We start from the raw sequence: 22243 nt of genomic DNA, 5'->3' as shown, positions 1-22243 counted from the left end.
GATAACAAGGGTATAAATTTTGTGGTAAAATAAGAATGATACAACAATAAATGCATAAGATTATGATCACATATTACATGTGAAGGCCCTCTAAACCTCACTACATGTGTGCTACAAGAAAATAATCACATAATCTTTTTTCCCCTATTTAAACAATAAAGGTTAACAAGACTCTTTTTAGATGTAAAGCTAAATGAAGCTTTCAATTTATAAATTTTCTATTTTTTGGAAAGGAATCATTTAATTGTTAAAAAGTAGAAATGTTATTGTACTTTTTGGTTTTTTAAAAAGGAAGAAAAGCACAAGTCACGGGAAAGGTCGAGAAATATAAAAAAAGCATGAAAAAGCAATGATACTAATGCAAACTTTAACCTTAACAAGGTGGCATCATGTAAAAAAAGAAAGGCATTGAGAATAAGAAGTCAAGCCAAGGTTTTTGACAAAAGATGGTTGAACTATAAACACTGAAGCTATAAATCAGATTAGGGCCTCTTTTTTTGGCATCGTGGAGAGTTGATGCTCAAATTGAGAGAGGGTTGTTGTCATTAGAGAAGAAGGCTTTGTTGTAAAGCCTAGGATGTTGATAGTTGTTGAAAGGTGGTTGACATGGCAACTAACTTTCCGATCACGTGCAAGTGTCCAATACATTTCAATGGAGGCAATTGTTTTTTTGGTAGTGATGGCATTCACTAGGAGCATGTACGACTAGAGTTGAGATTGTCTTTTTGGTGGTGATGGCATTCAATAACAACATGTATGGCTAGAGTTGAGATGATCTGATTAGAAATAAGAGAGGGCTCCCTTAGTCTCTCACACTCTCTTAAGCATGATCTATGGTCAAACCAAAGAGGTGAAGAAAAAGCTTGAACAATCAAAATATACACTCAAGAATGAGACTATCTATTCACTTTCACATTATATATGTAGGCTTTCTCAAAGGAATAGTTTAGCCCTTGGCTTCTTTTCTCAAGTCTTATAACTAAAATTCATAGTCATATGACTTGTTTAGTAGATTAACTTTCCTGTAAATATTCATTTTATTGTTGTGGGTCTCTGCACATGTAGAATGAATAAAAAATAAAATACAAACCATGGCTCCAAAAGGTATTAAATTTTGCACAAGACTAAGTCCAATTCTCACATTCATTAAAATCCACAAGAAAAGCTTTTAATGTTGAGTACCTTATGGATTAAAATCCTCACCTCAAATACCCATGCTATGTCTTTATTATTTTTCAAAAAATACGAATCCTTCATATTTGGCACTCTATTGATTAATAATTGGCTTATTAACTAGTCACTTAGCTAGTCTTTAGTGTTGCAAATGAGAGAGAGAGAGAGAGAGAGAGAGAGAGAGAGAGAGAGAGAGAGAGAGAGAGAGAGAGAGAGAGAGAGAGAGAGAGAGAGAGATATGTAGTTATCTAATTACTTGGTGATTTATTATTAAATGAATCATTCTTGGTTGTTATTTTTAAATGAAAAATTAGTCATTATTATCTGTAGAGTTTGCTCGATTGATTTTGTCTCATCGTTGCGGGGTTTGCTTTAGCAAAGGCAACTTCAATCTCAATAGGTACAATCTTTCACAAGGTTAGAATTTACTTTTTTCCCTTTTTGTTATAATGAATTGCAAAAGAAAGTAAAGAAAAGCAAAGAAAAGTGCATATCTTCTTGAAAGATAGGGGAATCGCACCTTCCCCCATAATCATGAAACAATAAAGAGATTTGTGCTTTTTTTTGAAGTAATAAGTTAATTTTTAATTAAAAAAATAGTGAAATGTGAAAGCCACCATATCTTAGACTTTGACTAAGCAACTTTTCGATTTTTGGTTTTATGTTTTGCAAGGTACTTTTTATCAACATTATGTCTTAGGTTGTATGATAAATTTCTAGTCAAATTTGATTAGCTTCAAAACTTGCGAGTATCTTTCATCTAATGCATGGCTTAAAAATAACTCATCTAATGTGGGTGTTGTTCACTTTCTGGATTGTTTGTGACTTGAAAAATTATGAATATTTTGTAAGTATATTTTTTGTTATTTTTTTGGGTTAAAGAAGGAAAACATAAGCGTACACCCCAAAATTGAAGAAAAGCTTAAACGTTTGAAAGCTTTTAGGCTTTTCAAGTTTGTAAACTACAAAAGCTTAAAGCAAAGCTTTGAACATTGGGAAGCCTATAAAAAGGGGGGAGAGTTAAGTAGTATGGGCCATTCTCTTCATTACGCAATTCGTTTCTTATTTGAGGAGAGAGGAAGGTCACACAGAAGTGTGTGGAGATGCATACATCAATTCATGGTTAGATTCAAATCTTTGTCATTCGTTCTTTTTAGGATTAGTAAATAGTAGTGAAATAAAAATTAAAAGAAATGGTTTTTTGAATGTATGGCGAAAATGAAAGTGTAACGAACTTTTGAATGTACAAAAAAAAACAAAAATGTAAAACTTCAATAAATCGGATATTTTGCATAGATGGAGGAATGACACCTTCTCCCATAATTATTTAATTACGAAGAGATTTGTGCCAACTCTTTGACATGCTATATATAGAATGTTTTTTCATTTCATTTATTTTTTAAGTTTTTGAAATTTTGATTTTATTTATTTATTTCATTAAAATTACTATTAAGAAAAAAAATCATAATCTTCTTGCACATCAAAAAATGAACAATCTTTAAAAAAATGAAATTACAAAGTATAGCATGTTTTTCCGTAAACAAGTGTACTACAGTTTTATGATAAAAACATATTGTTCTCATCAGCATCAATGGATGCTACTACGAAGAAACAAGGTCACAAAGCATCCTTTAGGACTTCTAGAAAAAGGAAAACTAAAGCTTCTAGAAAAACATCACTAAAACTGTTTGCTACAACTTGGTACAACATAGAAACTTTCGAATTATCTTGGGTGACAGAATGTGAAAGCATCATTGGAAGACTAATAATGTGTGCATAGTGTTGTAGTCACAGTGCAACATCATGCTATCAACTTGCAAAAGAACGATCCATCTACAGAAGAAATATAAGTTACAATGGCTTTGTCAAGCATTATTCTCATCTGTGCATGCCAACAACACGAAGTCAACATGATGATAACTAAATGCCAACCATGTCTTGCGAAGAAAGAGAGAAACAAATACGTGGTGTCATTCTTACCAGACTACACAAAACGATTTCTCAATGCAAAGATGCTACAGCTTCAACTATTGAGCATCATTGATACATCCATCTCAGTCTGCAAAATGATGAGTGATTGTGAATGGAACCTTGACCGTCGATCTATTCTCGATAACCCTCTAGTCTCTTAGAATGATGTATCGCTTTCACAACAACCATCTACTAGAATTGACTTGACTACATCCGATATTGTGGATGTGTTTACTTTCAACATGCCACATAATCCACTAATCCAAAAGTACATAGCTATAACAGAACATCCACATCCACAGATAGGGCTTTGCATCCTCAACAACATGCAATTCATCGAAAGGATTATAGAGCTCCATCATGAAAGCTCTCCATTCGACACAATGCTCCAAGCAGATCACGAGAACGAAAGATGTTACAGTTTGCACAAAAATGTAGTCGAGCCAAGCTGCCGACAGGCATTCCAAAGAGCCGATTAGCATGAGTTCACATGCATCATATTATGGAATAATAACCATCTCGTTGAAAGAAGAATGATGTTCAGGATGGACAGCTTGCTTGCAAGAACCTCACCTTGCCTAGATATTACCTTGGAAAATGCACTGTTTCTATTCTTATTCCTACTTGGCCATGGTGCCTACAACCAAAAGACATATATATACATATTCTCCTTTCAACATCCTCCATGTATTTAAACAACGCAAAAATTTATCTACAGACGTACTTTGCTTTGAAATATGACACATATCTAAACACCATTAATAAAACTGTTACACAACATGCAAAAATTGCATAGGGAATTTCAAACTCCTTTATTGAGTTGCACATATCAACCTAGTTTTTTGACATCTATAAAATGAATATGTTACTTTTATTTGATTTTAATTAATTTATAAATTGCTTATACTTTTAAAATATATAATTTATATTTAACTTTTATTTTGACTAATAAAAGGTAGATCGCACTCTTGTAAAATATTAAAAGAAACCCTTTAATACTTGGAGAAAGAACACATAAACCCTTAGTGCTAAAAGTGGCTGCACGTGTCAACCTAGTTTCTCCTCTTTAAACGGTAAAAGGTTAACAAGCTTTTGAGGGGAGCATAAATGCGTCATGCATGTTACCTAAAGAGTCGCAGTGCGCGCGTATATGCATTGATGGTAGCAGGATTTGAAAACACACACAGACACACACACACACACACACACACACACACAGAGATGGCGCACCCTCCCTTGGAGAGCACCTGTGTGGGCTTCTTAGGCGCAGGCCAGATGGCCGAGGCCATAGCGAGAGGCCTCGATCGTGCGGGCCTCCTCCCCCCTCCCGTATCTACGCCTCAGATGTCAGCGCGCAGCGTTGCCAGGTCTTCCGTTCCTTTGGCGCCTCTGTCTGCGAATCCAACTCTCAGGTTTGTCATCTCTGGATTCTCAAAATACACAGAATTTCATAACTTAGCTCTATCTAAAGGTAATTAGCTCTTTCCCCCAACAAAAGGTGTGGCTAATTAGATTACTCAGAAGAATTTTACAAAGAGGTGCTTGTGCTCAACAGTCTAGCTGGAGCTGTCTGTAAATCAGAGGTATTAGAAGAATTTTACAAAGAAGTACATGTGCTCAATAGTTTAGCTGGAGCTGCCTGTAAATCGGATAAATCACATGTCCTTTCCTTATTGAAAGCGACATCCTTTTGTCATTTTTTGCCTACAATCGGTGAGCTGCTTGCTGCACTTGTGTTCTTGATAGTATCCCTCTGACATATTATCCTCCGTACAAATCGTTGCATGGGGGAACCGAGGCCTTTCCAGCCGTATTGGAAATGAGGAGTGTATCCCTTTTCAAAGCAAGGCTTAGCTAATCTTGATCCTCAAATTCACATACACACATAGACACTTGGATCATTGGTGACACTGATTGAAGTGTGCCTGGCCATGTGCTTACGAGTCACCATGAGCTTTCTTGTTGGCTTAACCTTTTAAGTTAGGTTGGAAATAATGCCAAGAGTGATCGCTGAATTCTTATGATTTATGCAGAGTCAATTTAGTCCGAGCTTCATAGGTGAGTCTTGACATGTGCTTATGAGACACTGTGAACTTCAATTTTCTTTGAGATAAGGATGAATCCATAAACAAATTGCATTTTTGCGCCCAACAAAGAAGACAAACAAATACTAACTACTTACATGGGGGAGAAAGGGCTTGTTAGCCCAAGCAGGTCCACTTTGAAGACTTACATCTCTTGTCAAGTATTTCACATACAGTGTTGGCATTGGAGCATTAGTTTGGTTATGAGCAAATAAGAGCTAACATTACAAATGGTGGTCTTAGAAAGCATAAGGTAAGGCATGCTTAATTTGAAAATGTAGTTTTAAAATAGATGGCGGATGATGCAATTTTGATTAGGATTAACATGTTCCACCTATCTAGTTTAATGATGATATTGTGATTCCGAAGACATAGCTTCAAATATTATTTAAATACAAGTCTTAATATCAATGTATATGGGGCCTGGGCTAATGTGAGTGTTAGGAGAATAATAAAGAATTAAGAGAAGTGTAGTTTTAACTTGTGCAAATGCATGAATGATTGGAAGCCAAAAAGAGAAAGTATGGACATTTGCAAAAACGTTATTGAAAAAAGATGTGAATACAAGAATTGAGAATTCGCATGCATTGGGATCTAGAAGATGAAGCATGAGATGTGCAGTACAATGCTAGTAGGTATGGACAGAAGGATGACCAACATTATCTCTAGGCTCCTTGCCTGTTGGTCTTCCTTCAAGAATGCAAGAGAATGTGATGATACAAGAATGAGAGAAATGAAGCATATATATATTAAAGGTGGATGCAGTGATGGAATGTAGTTTTCGTGGGGGGAAAGAGGTGGCACACGTGTGCCCCTCCCCCCATCAATTTCATTGTCATCTTTGTCTTGATCGTCATTCACAACGCCATCTACATCAGCAGCTCCATTGTCCTCATCTCGTGCTTCATCTCCCCCTCTCTTTGCCAGCTAGCGGCGTTGATAGGGGAGGAGTAAAAAAATTTCGACTAATTTTGATTGTTAAAGGGTAGGGGTTCTATGGGCTGTGGGAATATTACATCCTCTCCCCCTTAGAGAACTCGAGCTGTCCTCATCTCAGAAAAAATTGGGGAAGACAAGCATTAATGGGGCTTAAGGCATGTGGGTTAGGACCCACCATGCGTCCATTGGGCTACTCTTAAAGACTCAAGTAGTGCAACTCATATTACTTGGGTTAACTGTAGTTACAGGAGTAAGGTTTGTGGAAAATTGCCGTAATAGACTCAAGAAAAGAACACTGCACAAAGAACTTAGTAGCAAGGAGATACTCGGGAAATGGAATCCATATACTAAGATGTGAGATAGCATAAATTCAACATGAGTCACGATATGCTCAATGCTCTACCCTCATATGGTGCCACCAATGATCCATGGTGCTCTAATTTGTAAGGCTCTCATTATGAGGAGAAGCCATGTGTGAGCACGGATATTGGTTGGGTCCTAACTTGTATGTCAGATGAGGTCTATGTGATGGGATAGCAAAAAGGTGACCTTTGCGAATCTAGCCTTTGGGTTAGATAGAGTAGCTATGTTGGTAGCAACTCCAGGCATAAAGCATCGAGTTGCGGGGTGTGGGAGTTGTCAGGGATTGTTATTTTGGGGTTTGAGGGCTGCGGAAGCGGCCCTTGGCACAAGCCCTTGTTGCCTTGGCTTGACGGTAAAGGGAATATTCCTTGGAATATTTCTTGGTCGATTAGGGAAGGTTCATAATGTGGTCGAATAGGTTGACTAGACCACCTTCCCGGGCTATAAAAGGAAGACCTCTCCAAAGCCATTGTCAATCTATCTTCACCTACTGAGAATTCTTCCAGCTATCCTTAAGCTCTTTGTCAATCATCTGTTTGGATCACCATCTAAGCTTCACAATGGAGGCGCATGGGTGGATAGAGCAATCTTTGTATCAATTCGTTTGAAATGAAAACAATTTCTATTCCTCTCATTTTGCTATGTGTTTTGTACTCCTTGCTCAGATTCTATCCGTTGCATCTTGTAATTTCTACAAAGGCACCAACACTGGCTCCCTCTCTCCACTAGAATTTGAAGGAAGTGAATGACAATGATTAAGGAGAAGCCCCAATATATAGGCATAAAATATGCCTTCAATAAAGGTTGATTGGTTAGTATTAATGCTGATTGATTGGCATAAAAAATGCCAAACGGACATGAAATTGTTAGTAGTCATGTTTGTCATGCCTTGTCATCTCCTGCCTGTGAGCCTCAGTCTGAGTCAGACGAGGACATTAGGAGCTCTGACATGTCTGTCATGTGTTATGATGGGGGAGGCTAGTCACTCTTGGATGGCTGTCTTAGGATGTGTATTTCTTTTTGGCCTCTTTTAGTGGGCAGCCACTGGCTGCCCGGCCACTCGCCCATTTTAGGGTTAGGGTTAGGGTTTGTCCTTTGCCTATTTATAGGCAGCTCCCCTCCCCACTTGATCACTTGTCTTCTTGCAGATTCCGACACTCCTTCTCCCCCGTGGTGGTGCTGCCATCATCATCAGCCTGATCTGGTGCCCTCACTGACGCTTCGGGCTGCGTGCAGGGACTGATCAGTCCATTTCAGTGTATTCAGCATTCATTTCAGTCAGTGCAGATTTTCTTCCTTCATTCTCTGCTTTCTCTCTTCCCTCCTCTGTGTTCGTGTTCTTCTTCCGTTGCGCATTCTCACATGGTATCAGAGCCGAAGGAGAGTACAGGAGCTGAGTTTTACGCGGGAGAACACCCACAACCTTGCGTTTGCTGGTCAAGACGTCTCCAACAGCTGAGGCGTCACCTTCTGCACCATCTCCTTGATCAAGGTGGCCTGTTTTGGTGTCAACCTATTTGCGTTTGTTGATGGCGTCATCCCCAAATCTGCGTTTTCAGCCTGGGCGGTCCTCCTCTAGCTGGGCGACACTCCACTAAACTGCGTTTTCAGCTTCTGTGGCTGCGTTCAACCTCTAGCGGCACTCCTCCAAGCTGGCGACCTCATTCCTACTTGCGTTTTGAGGCAGGCGGTTGTTTTTCTGTGGTGATTGCATCGTTAGCACTTGCGTTTGACATCATCCTTGCGTTCTGTGCAAGGTGGCCGGCTTAGGAGCTTCTGGTGTTTGTGTTTCGGCATCGGCAACCTTCCCTTGTTGTGTTTTGGTGTTTGCAGATATCGAAGATGTCTTCTCATCAGTTTACGGGCTTTGATGACTCAGATGACGAGCTTTTGTCTCGACACTCATCTGAACGGAGGCGTGATTTCTATCACGAGGACCGTCATCCGGAGTCTATTTCTCTTTTCCATCCCCCTTCTATTCATGTATCTCGGCGAGCCTCTTCCAGTGGGCCGAAGATGCAGCCTTTGGTACCCCTTGTACAGGTACCCGTACTTCCTCAGCTGCCCAAAGAGGACCGGTTGGATGGCTCCAACTTTTCTCTATGGTCCTGCAAGGTGGAGTGTATCTTGGACTCCTTCGATCTTTGGGAGCTTGTTTCTGTTCCTATTCCCCGGCCTCAGGTGGATCCCGTAGATGGGACATCTATGGATCATGCAGCCTTATGGGATCGGCTCAATTCTAGAGCCAGATCTTTCCTCTTTCTGAGTTTGCAGGATTCTGTCCTTGTTCATGTTCACAGGTTGAAGACTACATCAGACGTGTGGAGAAAGCTCGTGTCTCTCTACCATCAGAAGACGTTTGCCCACCGGATATCTCTCGAAAAGAAGTTGCGGATGCTTGCTATTGATGATAGTCCTTCCCTAAAGGACCACATCAACAGATTACAGGATATGAGGGATGAGCTTGCATCCCTCGGTCGGACGATATCTTTTGAAGACATGGCTATGATTCTCTTGACTCAGCTGCCATCGCCTCGGTTTGATGTCTTCTACACCAGCCTTCTTACATCGAGGACCCGTGAGAAGCTTCTATGGGAGGAGCTATCCCCGCTTGTCTTGGAGCATGACGAGCGACTCAGAGAGGTCAGTGCTAGTGGATCCGACTCCACTAGAGCCTTTGTTGCAAGTTCGGGAGGACAGAAGAAGAAGAAGAAGTCAAAGGCTAAGAAGAAGGACAGTTCTTCAGGCTCTGATACAGATTCAGAGAGCCCGAAGTGCCCACGCTGTGGGAAAGGGACACATCCCGAGGAGAAATGCTGGAAGAAGTACCCTCACCTTCGTTCGGGAGCGACGGGTGGATCTACATCGGAGCCTTCTTCTACCTCTACACCAGTTGTTACCCATGAGTCAGTGTTCCTTCATATCCATGCTTTGGAGGAGGATCCTTCTTCGGTGGCTGCAGTGTCTTCTGCACAGCCTTGGTTAGTGGACAGTGGTGCTTCGAGTCATATGACTCCCCGAGGTGATTTGTTACAGGATCTCCGTCCATCAGAGGGTTCAGTCACTGTTGGTGATATTTTATCGGTGCTTATTAGTGGTGTTGGCACATTGCCTTTGTTTACCGACCGACCTTCGAGCTCCTTTTCACAGGCCCTACATGTTCCGGATTTGGGCCTTCCCCTCCTCTCAGTTTATGGCCTTACGAGGCTTGGCACACGAGTGATCTTCACCGAGCATGCCGTTGTTATTGAGGATTCTTCTACAGGAGCTGTCTTATCTACAGGTTGGCAGGAGAGCGGGCTTTACAGGCTATATTCCCCTTCTTTGATGCAGGGTCCTCCGCGGCAGTCTATTGCTACACCCGTTCCCGCTTATGCACCTTCTATTCCACAGGTTCCTTCCCATCCCCCACCTTCTCCTCCGGTGGTTCCCTCGTACCCCCCATCCCTTTCCGAGGGGGATGATCTCGGTGATGCGGTTGTGGATTCCCTGGCCCCTAGTGTTTTAGAGGGGGATTCCCAGGATTGTGAGGAGCTCCTTCAGCGGCAGTCTACATCGACGGACTTCATCGACATTGGCATTCCTCTTGCCACCCCAGGATCTATTTCCTCTTCGGCCTTCAGCCACATCCAGGATCTGAGAGGGGGTGTTAGCAGTCATGTTTGTCATGCCTTGTCATCTCCTGCCTGTGAGCCTCAGTCTGAGTCAGACGAGGACATTAGGAGCTTTGACATGTCTGTCATGTGTTATGATGGGGGAGGCTAGTCACTCTTGATTGGCTGTCTTAGGATGTGTATTTCTTTTTGGCCTCTTTTAGTGGGCAGCCACTGGCTGCCCGGCCACTTTTTTGGTCACTGTTGTGGGGCGCCCATTTTAGGGTTAGGGTTAGGGTTTGTCCTTTGCCTATTTATAGGCAGCCCCCCTCCCCACTTGATCACTTGTCTTGCAGATTCCGACACTCCTCCCCCGTGGTGGTGCTGTCATCATCATCAGCCTGATCTGGTGCCCTCACTGACGCTTCGGGCTGCGTGCAGGGACTGATCAGTCCATTTCAGTGTATTCAGCATTCATTTCAGTCAGTGCAGATTTTCTTCCTTCATTCTCTGCTTTCTCTCTTCCCTCCTCTGTGTTCGTGTTCTTCTGTTGCACACTCTCACAGAAATAACTACAACAAAAAAGGCTTAAGATAACTACAATGTGCACAACTCTAAATGGCATGCACAAACTCACATGAATTGATATATTTGCTAACATTCTCTCTCAGATATGAAGGGAGTGGCCAGTCCACCACTAAGATGCCTCGGAGAGAATTTGATGTCAATGTCGATCGTACCAGCTCTTGAAAATAGAGAATAATCATAGTAGCTCTCAATATTTGTTAACAATGTCTCACAGTAGCATATAGGACCATCTTGGCAAAAAATGCATCCGAACATATATGACCATGGATTTCCCACCTTTGGCTAGACTGCCAAAGTGTCCCCTCGTGAACTCGGACTAGGAGCCAAGCTCGCTCTCTGCAAACAACTCATCATGAACTTGGATGTCAATCCCAGCTCCAGGATTTAAATTTGTTAGACTTCGGTCAATACATCAAGGACGTCGCTCTTTGGAACTTGTGTACTTATATAGCTATATAGATGAGACACAATTGCCCCATCAACATCCTCTCACACTCCCTCTTTGACATTGGAGAGTTGTGAGGGATGACCACAGCACGTGCACTAGCAACGTGAAAGGGAGGCCCTTGCAGCCATTGCTGGGGCCACAGAGTTGGAGCCTAAACCTGGACTTGGAGATGAGGAAGACTTGTCGAGAGAGTCGTCACCCTTTGTCACCATTGACGCCTGCTCCTTTCGTAAAGCTGCTAATGTACTGTAGTCCTTCTGGAGGCTTCCCTTCTTGCCACAAAAATAGCACTGAGACAACTTCTTCTGTCATATGGCACCCCTCTCTAAAACTGGAACATTTGAAGCACCAAGAGAGAGTATCCTCACAAAAACTTGAAGCTAAATAAACACAAGAAGTCTCCAACATAACACTTGTAGATGAGTAAAGAATGTCTGTATGCTAATCTTCTGTAGGAGATGCCAGAGGAGCCATGATGTTGTGGATGATGCTACACGGAAAGTATGGGTTTACCCTATTCGTAGGAAGGATGAAGTGCTTGATAAGTTTAAAAAACTCTTGGCATTGGCTGAAAATCAGACAGATAAGATACTTAAGTGTTGTCGCTCTGACAATAGTGGGGAATATGTGTCCAAGGCCTTTTAGACATTTTGTGACAGCAAAGGGATAAAGAGGGAGCTCATTGCCCCTCATAATTCGCCCCAAAATGGAGTTGCAGAGCGAATGAATCGGACCATACAAGATAAGGTCCGTACGATACTGTCTCATGGTGCATTACCCCATGGTTTTTGGACAGAGGCTATTATGACAGCCGTTCACTTGATTAATCGGTCACCAAACAGGTCTTTGGGGGGGGTGGGGGAGCTCATCTGAAAGTGTTTGGTTGCAAGGCTTTTGTGTACATTTGTAAAGAAAAACGCAGCAAACTTGAATCAAAGTCCTGTAAATGCATTTTCCTAGGATATGGTGATGAGGGTGAAATGGGGTATAAATTGTGGGATCCCGAGAAAAGGAAAGTAGTATGCAGCAATGACGTTATCTTGCAGGAAGATCGTATGCACAAACAGCCCGAAAAGACTGAGGAGGTCCGTAGGGTTGTATTCCGGGAAGAAATACCTTTTGGACAGTAAAATGTGCCCTCTGTACAGCAGCAAATACCTGCTGTAAATGAACCTGTAAATGCAGGAAATGATGTTGGAAATGATCAGCCAGCTATTGTCCATGAAAATGAGCCATTACATGTGCAGGAACAGCCAGGACAGCAAGCTGTTAATGCTGATTTGCAGGCTGAAATGCTAGGACAGCATGCTGAAAATGGAAATTTGTAGGAACAGCCAGTAAACAATGACCATTGGGTTAGGAATCGTCTAGGGCTACTAGACAACTTGATAGGTTTGTTCCTGGTGCAATTATATGGCTGATTATGTCATGTTGATAGACTAATGAACCGTCTCGCTTCAAAGAAGCAATGGACAGGCAGGACAACAAGAAATGGTACAAAGCCATGTTGTCAGAGATGGAATCTCTTGAAAAAAATGGCACTTGGGACTTGGTGCAGTTGCCTAAAGGGCAGAAAACCTTTCCATGCAAATGGGCTTACAAAATGAAGGTCACTTTTGGTTTCCTCACCAAAGTACAAAGCAAGATTGGTTGCAAAAGGGTACAAGCAGGAGCATGGAATTGACTTTGATGAGATTTTCTCTCCTGTAGTTAAGATGACTACATTGAGAACCATTTTAGGCTTGGTTGCAGTTGAGGATATGGAGCTCATACAGATGGATGTAAAGACTGCGTTTTTACATGGTGATTTGCATGAAGACATATATATGCAGTAGCCTGAAGGGTTTGTTGAACAAGGAAAGAAAAAAATGGTATGTAAACTCAAAAGCAGTTTGTATGGGCTGAAACAAGCACCAAGAGAATGGTATCATAAGTTTGATACATTCATGCAGTCCCAAGGCTTTCATAGAACTTAGAAGTCAAGTGGATCATTGCTTGTATACCAAGAAGGCAGCAGATGGCAGCCTAATTATCTTGGTTTTGTATATTGATGACATGCTGATTGCTGGCAGGGATACTCATGCCTTGGACTGATTGAAGCAAAGTCTTCATGGCAACTTTGACATGAAGAATCTCGGTGATGCAAATCACATTCTTGGCATGCGAATACTCAGAGAAAGATCAAAAGGCTTACTCTATCTATCTCAGCAGGAGTATATCTCTAAAGTTTTGCAGCGTTTCAATATGGAGGGGGGGAAAACCATTGGGGTTCCATTGTCTCCATATGTGAAACTTAGTGCAGAGGACAGCTCTATATCTGATGATGAGAAGGCTGAAATGGCCAAGCTACCTTATACTTCAGTTGTTGGCAGTTTGATGTATGCTATGGTTGCTACACGTCCTGACATTGTCTTTGTAGTGGGAGTGGTTAGCAGATATATGGCAACCCCTGGCTAGAAGCATTGGGATGCAGTGAAAGGTATTATGAGATACCTCAAAGGCACAAAGGAGTTGTGCATCTGCTTTGGAAAGCAGAAGGCATTTGTTGTTGGCTTTACGGATGCAGACTATGCTGGTCATGCAGACTATAGGAAGTCCACTTTTGGGTATGTGTTTACGTTCACAGGAGGAGCAGTCTCTTGGATCTCCAGGCTACAAAAGTGTGTTGCATTGTCTACTACAGAGGCAGAGTATGTGACTGCCACTGAGGCATGCAAGGAGGCTTTATGGCTTTCACGTCTAGTGGGAGAGCTTAGCATCACAGAGTTACGTGTTCTCCATTTTGATAGTCAAAGTGCTATCATGCTAGCACGGAATCCGGTCTTTTATGCAAAGACAAAGCACATACAGGTGAAGTATCACTTCATTAGACATGTACTTGACAGCAAGAGCATTGAGCTTGTCAAAGTGCATATAGATGATAATCTTGCAGATCTTCTCACAAAGGGTCTTCCAGCAGAGCGGTTTGCTCATTGCCGACAGATGATGGGAGTTGGATAGATATATTTATTTAAGCTTTGTACATACCTAGACTTAGCTGATTCTTTTATTCTCTCAAGGCACATTGCCTTTAGGTGGGAGATTGTTGGGAATAAAGGGCCATCGTGCCTTTTATATGTGTACGGGTGTGAACACACCCTTAGCACATTGTACTTGCATATATATATATCTATCTAAAAACCTAAAGTGGTACACTCGTCATTGTACCAAAAACGTGCTCACACTCTATACAGCTTGCTTTTGCTTTTTCTCTCTCTCTCTCTCTCTCTCTCTCTCTCTATCTCTCACTACGCATACGACAATCTGCCTCGATCTTCGTGCCTAATCGATTCTTACATCATGACCTAGACAGAAGTGAAGAAGTCCCATATTCGTCATCTCAAACATCTCATGAAGTGCTGCCTTCGTTTGCTCTACCATTTGAGTATGGTCACGTGTCATAATCAAGTCATCCACATAAAGGACAAACAACACACGACCTCCACCTGAGGTGTATATATAAAGCTAGGGGTTGGCTTTGGAATGCTAATATTCCAATTTCGCCTAGAGAAACAAGTCAATCTTCTCATTTCAAGCACGGGGAGCCTGCTTTAGGTCATAGAGAGCCTTCCTCAACTTGTACACCTTACCATTAGAAGAACCGAAGCTTGGAAACTGTTCAACATAGATCTCCTCCTCCAATTCCTCATTCAAGAAGGCAGATTTCACATCTAGTTGATAGACCAGCCATCTCATATGGCTAGCCAAGGCAAGGACTATACAAATAGTAGCTACCCGAGCTATTGGGGCAAAGGTATCATGGAAATCAATGCTTGGGCATTGTGCAAAACTCGAAATCTTAAGGGTTTCTCTGCAAGGTTTGTCCACGGAGGGTTAGTCAAGCCCTAAGATCAAGCCGAAAGGCGAGTAACAAGGTGGGCCTTGTGCTTGTTCAACGTGCCAAATTTACGGTACTTGGACTTGAAGACCCATTTGACTCCAATGATCCTCTTATGAGGAGGCTTTGGCATAAGATACCAAGTGCCATTCCTCTCAATTGACTCCGGCTTCTACTCCATCGCTTTCCGCCAATGATCAAGCTGTAAAGCCTCCTTTACGGAGGTGGGTTCACGATCTTGCATGACACGAGTCATCAAACAATAATTATTGTAAACAAGCTCAATGTGGTGTACTTGGTTTCTTTGAGAATGCCACGGCCCATCCTACGGCCGCCACTCCTCAGAGACCTCAATCCCTGCATCACGAAGAGTGTCACGAGCCCAACAAGGAGGCCGAATGTCACCTCGCCGCTCTCCTTCTGTTGAAGTTTCTAGAAGGTTCCTCGACGGCGGGGGAGTAATTGATGATTCTGATGGTTAAGAACTAAGCTTCCGAAGAAGAGTCCTCAAGAGGCACAGGCTCTAGAGAAACAATCGCTGGCACCTAGCTATCATCGGAATCTCCAAGAACAGGGTGTTCCTCACCCCCCTCTAAGGTTGGAACTTCCACGAATCTAATATCACAGCTCGTGTAGACATCTTGCTTAATGGGATCATACAATTAGTAGCCTTGAGACTGCGAGCTATAGCCTACAAACACGTCTTTTGGAAGCCGCTTCAAATTTGTTATGCTATGTCTTCGAGATGTGAACATAGGCATCACACCTAAAAACCTTGAAATAAGAAACATCTAGCTTAGGCCCAAAGTATGCCTCATACGGGGACATATTGCCAACAACAGAAGTAGGGGAACGATTAAGATTGGGAAGTGCAGTAGCCACAACCTCAGCCCATAGACATTGAGGTGTTTGACGATGCTCCATCTGACATCATGTTATGGGCCATCTCGATCACAATGCGATTCTTCCGCTCCAAGATGCCATTCTCCTGAGGGGTGTTTGTATTGGCAAACTCTTGGTGAATACTACAATTTGCACAAAAACGAGCAAGCTCATTAGTAACAAATTCTCCACCCTTATCTAATCGCAAGGTCTTCAACTTCTGGCCCGGTCAGTTCTCCTCAAAGAGCAACCAATCCTTAAAGTTGGAGAAAGCCTTCAACTTCAGCTTCAAGAAATAAGTCCATGTTATCTTGTTGTAATCATCCACAATTAGCATGAAATTAAGCTCCCTCTAAGGGACTCCGTCCTCATCGGTCCATAAAGATAGACAGAAGTAAGTTCAAAGGGCGATGAAGATTGCCTTGAAGGCTTGCTAGGAACAACATCACGAGTCTGCTTCCCACGGATGCAGGATACACAAGACTAATGGCTCACCATGATATCTGGAAAACCTCGAACAAGTTGTCCCTTGGATGCCTTCCGAAGATAATCATAGTTGAGGTGGCCAAACTGAGCATGTCGAACCTCGGACTGGGTTTGGGAGGTAAGAAGAAGAGAAGTCAAGGCAAAAGAAGACCGCAACTTATAGACTCCATTCCATGGTAATAGCGAAACGTTTCACCACTGAAATGTTGTGTTTCACCTCGAAATATTTCACCTTTGAGAAGGTCCCAAGTGAAATGCCAATTGAAATGATTGAATAATACATATAAGATATATTTTTTTTACGAGTATCAATATTGGTTTTATACAAGTGTTAAGACTTGAGAAGCATCATATTGTATGTACAAGTATCCAATTTCACTAATAAACAATCTATAAGAATCATAAGCTAAAGAGTTGAGACTCGAGAACCCAGACATCAAACCAGTTACAAGTTCAAGAATTAGGCTGCAGGCAATTAACTAGTTTACATGCATCGTGAATTTGATTCACAAATCCCTTGAAGGCCCAAAGAATACAAATCATGATTCATGAATAATAGCCATCAACATCAAATTACAACTTAGGATAAAAGTTCCAAGTTAAGACTCCAGAGTCTTGACAATGAGAAATCAATGAATCATGATCAATCGTCGAATACAAATTACAATGTAGTGATGCGCACATTTCTTAAAAAGTGAATAGTTCAGAATCCTTAATTTCTAATTCTCAAATCCCAAAAGCACTATTGTCTAGACTCTAGCACTCTCACTAGAACTATCATTACTCTCACTGTCACCCTTCGATAAATTTGGTGTCAATCTAGAAGGCTCAGGGCCTCCTCGTGCACGGCAATGAGGAATACAAGTCTTGACAATGAGAAATCAATGAATCATGATCAATCATCGAATACAAATTACAATGCAGTGATGCACACATTTCTTAAAAAGTGAATAGTTTAGAATCCTTAATTTCTAATTCTCAAATCCCAAAAGCACTACTGTCTAGACTTTAGCACTCTCACTAGAACTATCATTACTCTCACTGTCACCCTTAGATAAACTTGGTGTCAATCTAGAAGGCTCAGGGCCTCTTCGTGCACGGCAATGAGGAACACGAGCAACAGCTACAAGAGATGACTCTACAACTTTGCGATGTTGATGTGTAGAGGATCGGGTCTGGCACCTCATCCTCTCAATGTCCTCACAGATAAAGTCATACACATCATCCTCAGGGGTTTGGGGCTGCAACATAGTCATATTAGTTGCCATCACAACAATCTTCCTAGGGTCAAGGTGATTTGGTGTCCAACTTTTTGACCCCTTACGATCCAAAGCTCCTATTTTCTCAAGAACTCGAAGGTTGGTATTTGTGTATGCCAACTTATTCAATTGGCTAGTGCTAAGCTTGCAAAATCAAAGGGCATACATATAAGTTATAATATTTAGATTACTTCTTAAGTCACTGGCTTATTTCAAAGGTTTATATTTATCATTATCAATTGTGATCTTTGGTGTGGATATTGCCCATAATGCTCCAAAGATGCTTGGTTGCCGAAGAATTGACAGGTTGTGATAATACTCGCAAAGCTACCATTTGAAGAGTCGGAGTTAATCACTCAAACCTCTCCCATCAAGATATTGGAAGAGCTAGATTCTCCTCATCTTTTGCTATTTGTCTTGCAAATTGTGCATTTCCGTTTCCCCTATAGGCTAGGAGATCATTCCCATCATTAAGTCAATGGAGTGGGCTGCGCATGGTGTCCATACAATGTGCGGATATCGGGTCTCTAGTTGGTCTCCCATGCTCTTACAATTGCTTGAGTTATTTGTTACAACTTGTACAACATGGTTGGGGCCACTCTTGAATTGCTTCATTGATATGCTGAAATATAACCTCTCCTGGTATGTTATAGTAGTTAGATAAGTTATGGACTATGGATGGTTGGATAAATATAAAATTTACAAAAAACTAAGTGTAATTACAAGTTGAAACAAGAAGATACCTATGATCCATACACCACGACCAGATAGATCTATAGATCTAAGAAACATCGTTCCAATGCAAGAAGATACCAAGATATTCATTAAGTGTTGCTTGTGGGTGTCTTTCCAACCATATGAAATGATTGTGCATCCATATTTCTCCCATGATGCTTAATGGCCCTCAAGGCTCGTGTGAATCAAATCAACCTCGTGGTTGAGTTTGGTGTCCCTTAGAGCCTTTGAACCAATAGGAGTGATGGGGGCTCCTGCAGCAGTTGTAGTTGAAACAACATTGATTAATCTCTTATAGGCACCTGTGCGAGCAACATGAAAGGCAATGTTACACTGATAAAAAAATCTTTCTTTTGCAATTTCAGCTTTCTTCTTCAAGCTAGGTGCCCAACTTTGTTGCAATGTGTTTGGGCATGATGATACACGTGCCCGCTTTCTAGAAGGGCCTTGCCCTGTAGGCATTGGAGGTGCTCTAGGGACAATACTAGCACTCGGGGTGTTAGTAACCGATGGTACCCTAGCACTAGCACATGGAGTATCGGCCCTAACTGACGACACATCCATGGTGCTAGGAGAGCCAAGCTCATGACTAGATGTAGCTACAGTCTCAATCCCACCACTTGCTTGTGTTTGAGTCTTAGAAACTTGGCATCTAACAATCGCCTTCTCTCTCTCTCTCTACAATCATGTTGAGCCTATCCTGTTTGATAGGACCTTTTAGCTCTCTCATGATACTCAACCATCGTTATTGGTCCCCACCATAGGCCAAAAATATAGCCTCAGAGACTCTAGTGCATCCACCTATTCCCTCACCACTTACCCATGTAAAATGGGCCTTTGTTCGAGTGACACCACTTGCAAGCACCTCTCTACAATGCTTGCATACCCACTTTCTTGAGCTGGATCTGGGATACTGTTTGATGATGATTACTTCTTGCCAAACATTAGGGGCTTGAATACCAGGTGCTTGGTTTCCGCAAGCACTTCCCCTAACCATCTTGAACTTGCAAAAGAAAGAAGAAATAAACAAATAGTTTATGAGAATTTAGAAAGCACGCTAGAATATACAAAATTTAAGATATGGAAAAGCTGTGGATAATCCCCAAACTGAATTTTCAGATCAGGAATAAAATTCTTCACATCTAGGATATTGTTTGGAATAAAATTTCAGGATTTGGGATAAAATTTTTCAAATTTGGGGCTAAATCTATGAAACAACCAAAATTTTCAGATTTGGGGTTCAATCTTGCCCAAAATCTTTGGTTGTAAAATTATTTAGAAGTTTTAAGACTTGGGAGTTGGGAACAATTATTCAGATTTGGGGTAAATTTTCAAGATTTGGGAAAAATTTGGTTTAGCTTTGGGGCAAAATTTTGACATTTGGGACACACAAATTTATTTGGATTTGGGTAGAGAATCAAAATTGACTAGCCATGAGTCATGACTAGTCACTCACAAGTCACAGAGAGAAAGAAAGAAAGAAAGAAAGTTATATTAACGTCTACAAAAGGCCAAGTTGGCCTATGAGACCAAAAGGCTACATACAAAATGTTTGGGAAGTTTTCCACACACACACACACACACACACACACACACACACACACAAACAAACAAATGAAATGAAATGATATATTAATATCTACAAAAGGCCAAAATGACCTATGAGACCATGAGTTACAATCATGTGTATGATGGTACAACTGTCTGGGCAAAATATGTAGCACAAAGCAAATTAAGAAAGGAAACTAACTATGGCTATGTGTAAAACATAGAGCTTCAAATGGTACAATCTCATGTGGGTATGAAGGGCCTAGCTCTAGCCCGAGCAATCAATCTCTCTCTCTCTCTCTCTCTCTCTCTCTCTCTCTCTCTCTCTCCCCCGTCACTATTGACCATCAACCCCCGTCACTGCCGGCCAGCCCCGTCACGTTAAACACATTGCCGCCCGTCATGTTAAACACACAAGCATTAATTAATGGATTAATGCTTGTGGGATTAATGCTTGTGCGTTTAACGTGGAGAGAGAGAGAGAGAGAGAGAGAGAGAGAGAGAGAGAGAGAGAGAGAGAGGGACTAGACATTAATTAATGGATTAATGCTTGTCCAAGGATCAATTAATGCATGGGACCACTTTGGGTTGCAAATGGCTTAGCTAATTAATTTTTGGATGGGCAAGGTCAATTTTTTGGGCATGGATTAAGGGGTGAATTAATTTTCAGAATTAATTAATTTTGAAAATTATTTAAATGGCTGAAAATTGCTGAAAATGGATTAAGAAAGCTGCCACTTGGCAAAACTTTCCCATGCAAGTGGGGGAAAGGCTAAATAGGGCTGAAGGGAGAGGAAAATCTCGTTTTTTCATTTTGGAGCTTTTGGAAAGAGGTGTTGGACCGTTGCTGCCAGCTTTTGGGGCCATTTCCCAGCCATTGGAGACCATTTTGGTGATGGAGATTGCATATTCTTGATCTTGGGAAGCTGGCAATTGCACTTTCTCTTGAAGATCACAGTCTTTGATGCTCCTATTGTTGGTGCTGTATCCGTTTGGGGCTGGTACAGCAAGGCGGCAATTGATTTTGATCAGTTCTTTGCGACAAATCTCAAAATTTTCTCTCTTTACAGCATTCTCTCATCTCCTTCAGCCTATGCTCAGCCATTCTCAGCAATTCTCAGCCATTTTTGGTGGGCTGATCTGTAATTTTTGCAGTAAACCCTAATTTACAGCAAAAATTAGGGTTTAGCAGCCACCTTGAGATCCGTGCTAGAGATTGAAGGCTCAAGGGACTGAAATCAGCAGCTGATAATTGAGGATTATCAAGGGATTTCAGGAGCCAGCCCATCCCAAATTGATTTGGGGCAGTATTTGGCCAGCCAAGGGCCAAATTGGAGAAGAAGTCTTGGGTGAATCAAGGGGCAAATGACCCAAAAGGCTTGCTGGTCATTTATGACAGCAAGAGCAATTGGTTAGCAGGAGGAGATTAAAGAATCTCAAGTTGTACTCCTTCCAATTGAATGAAATCTAAAGAAATACCGCAAGGGGCGTCAATTTGGGGCCAATAGGGTGTCTATTGTCCAAGAATGTTATGGTAAAGTGTGTATTTCATTTTATGTGCATTTATTTATTGCTGTAATTAACTCTTAAATCGGGTTATTACCACCCATTCCAAGAAGGAAGACTGGTTTCACACCACCTCGTCCATCTAGAATAAGATGCATGTCTCCCTGTCTTTGTATAGGAATACACGAACTATCACTGATGAGAATTTGGCCATGTGAAGGTGGCCGCAAATGAGCGAGCAACTACAACAGTTGAAGGAGTTATGTGCCACGAGGCACTACTGTCAACAATCCACTCTTGAGCGTAGGGGCCGTCTATGCAGCATTAGAAGTTTTCAGGGTCGAATCCTCAGCCACCTCCAAGTGGAGGAAAGTAGCTGATGAAGGAGCAGCCACTGCTCCGGAATCATTTGAAGATTTCTCTTTCTTCTCCTTGTCCTTCTTCTCCTTGTCGGGGCAATCCTTCTTCCAGTGACCTGTCTTGCCATAGATGTGACAAGTTGACTCCTTTTCTTTGTCCTTCTTGGATTTGTCCTTGTTCTTTTGGTCTTTCCCCTTCTTCTGAGAGGATTGACTGACCAAAGCCTTAGATTTAGAAGCATTGGTACCTTTCAACTGCTCCTCTTGGTTTGAGACCATAGGAACCAACTCTTTCCACCGAAGAGTCTCAGACCGCCTTGAAGCAGGGAAGGCAGAAGAAAAACCACTGAAACAGGGCGGTAACTGTGAAAGAAGAGTTTTCGCCATGTCTTTGGAAGCGATCACTTGCCTTGTGTTTTGTACTTGCATTTG

At 41.7% G+C, this 22243-nt stretch overlaps 1 pseudogene across 1 annotated transcript in view; it reads left to right on the top strand.

Annotated features, from left to right (window-relative positions):
- The first annotated feature begins 4233 nt into the window (after positions 1-4233).
- LOC148040920 (pyrroline-5-carboxylate reductase-like) overlaps positions 4234-22243 on the top strand; it is a 34536-nt pseudogene continuing 16526 nt past the window's right edge. The window contains exon 1 of the transcript XR_015690303.1: positions 4234-4556. The product of XR_015690303.1 is annotated as a pyrroline-5-carboxylate reductase-like (transcript). The remainder of the gene's footprint in view (positions 4557-22243) is intronic.

This window comes from Lygodium microphyllum, chromosome 1 (genome assembly GCF_053477565.2).
Source record: "Lygodium microphyllum isolate KBCC chromosome 1, Lygodium_microphyllum_v1.1.10, whole genome shotgun sequence".
NCBI classification, from domain to species: Eukaryota; Viridiplantae; Streptophyta; class Polypodiopsida; order Schizaeales; family Lygodiaceae; genus Lygodium; species Lygodium microphyllum.
Note: the sequence above shows the minus strand (reverse complement) of the source record. Positions and strands in the feature narration are given on the sequence as shown.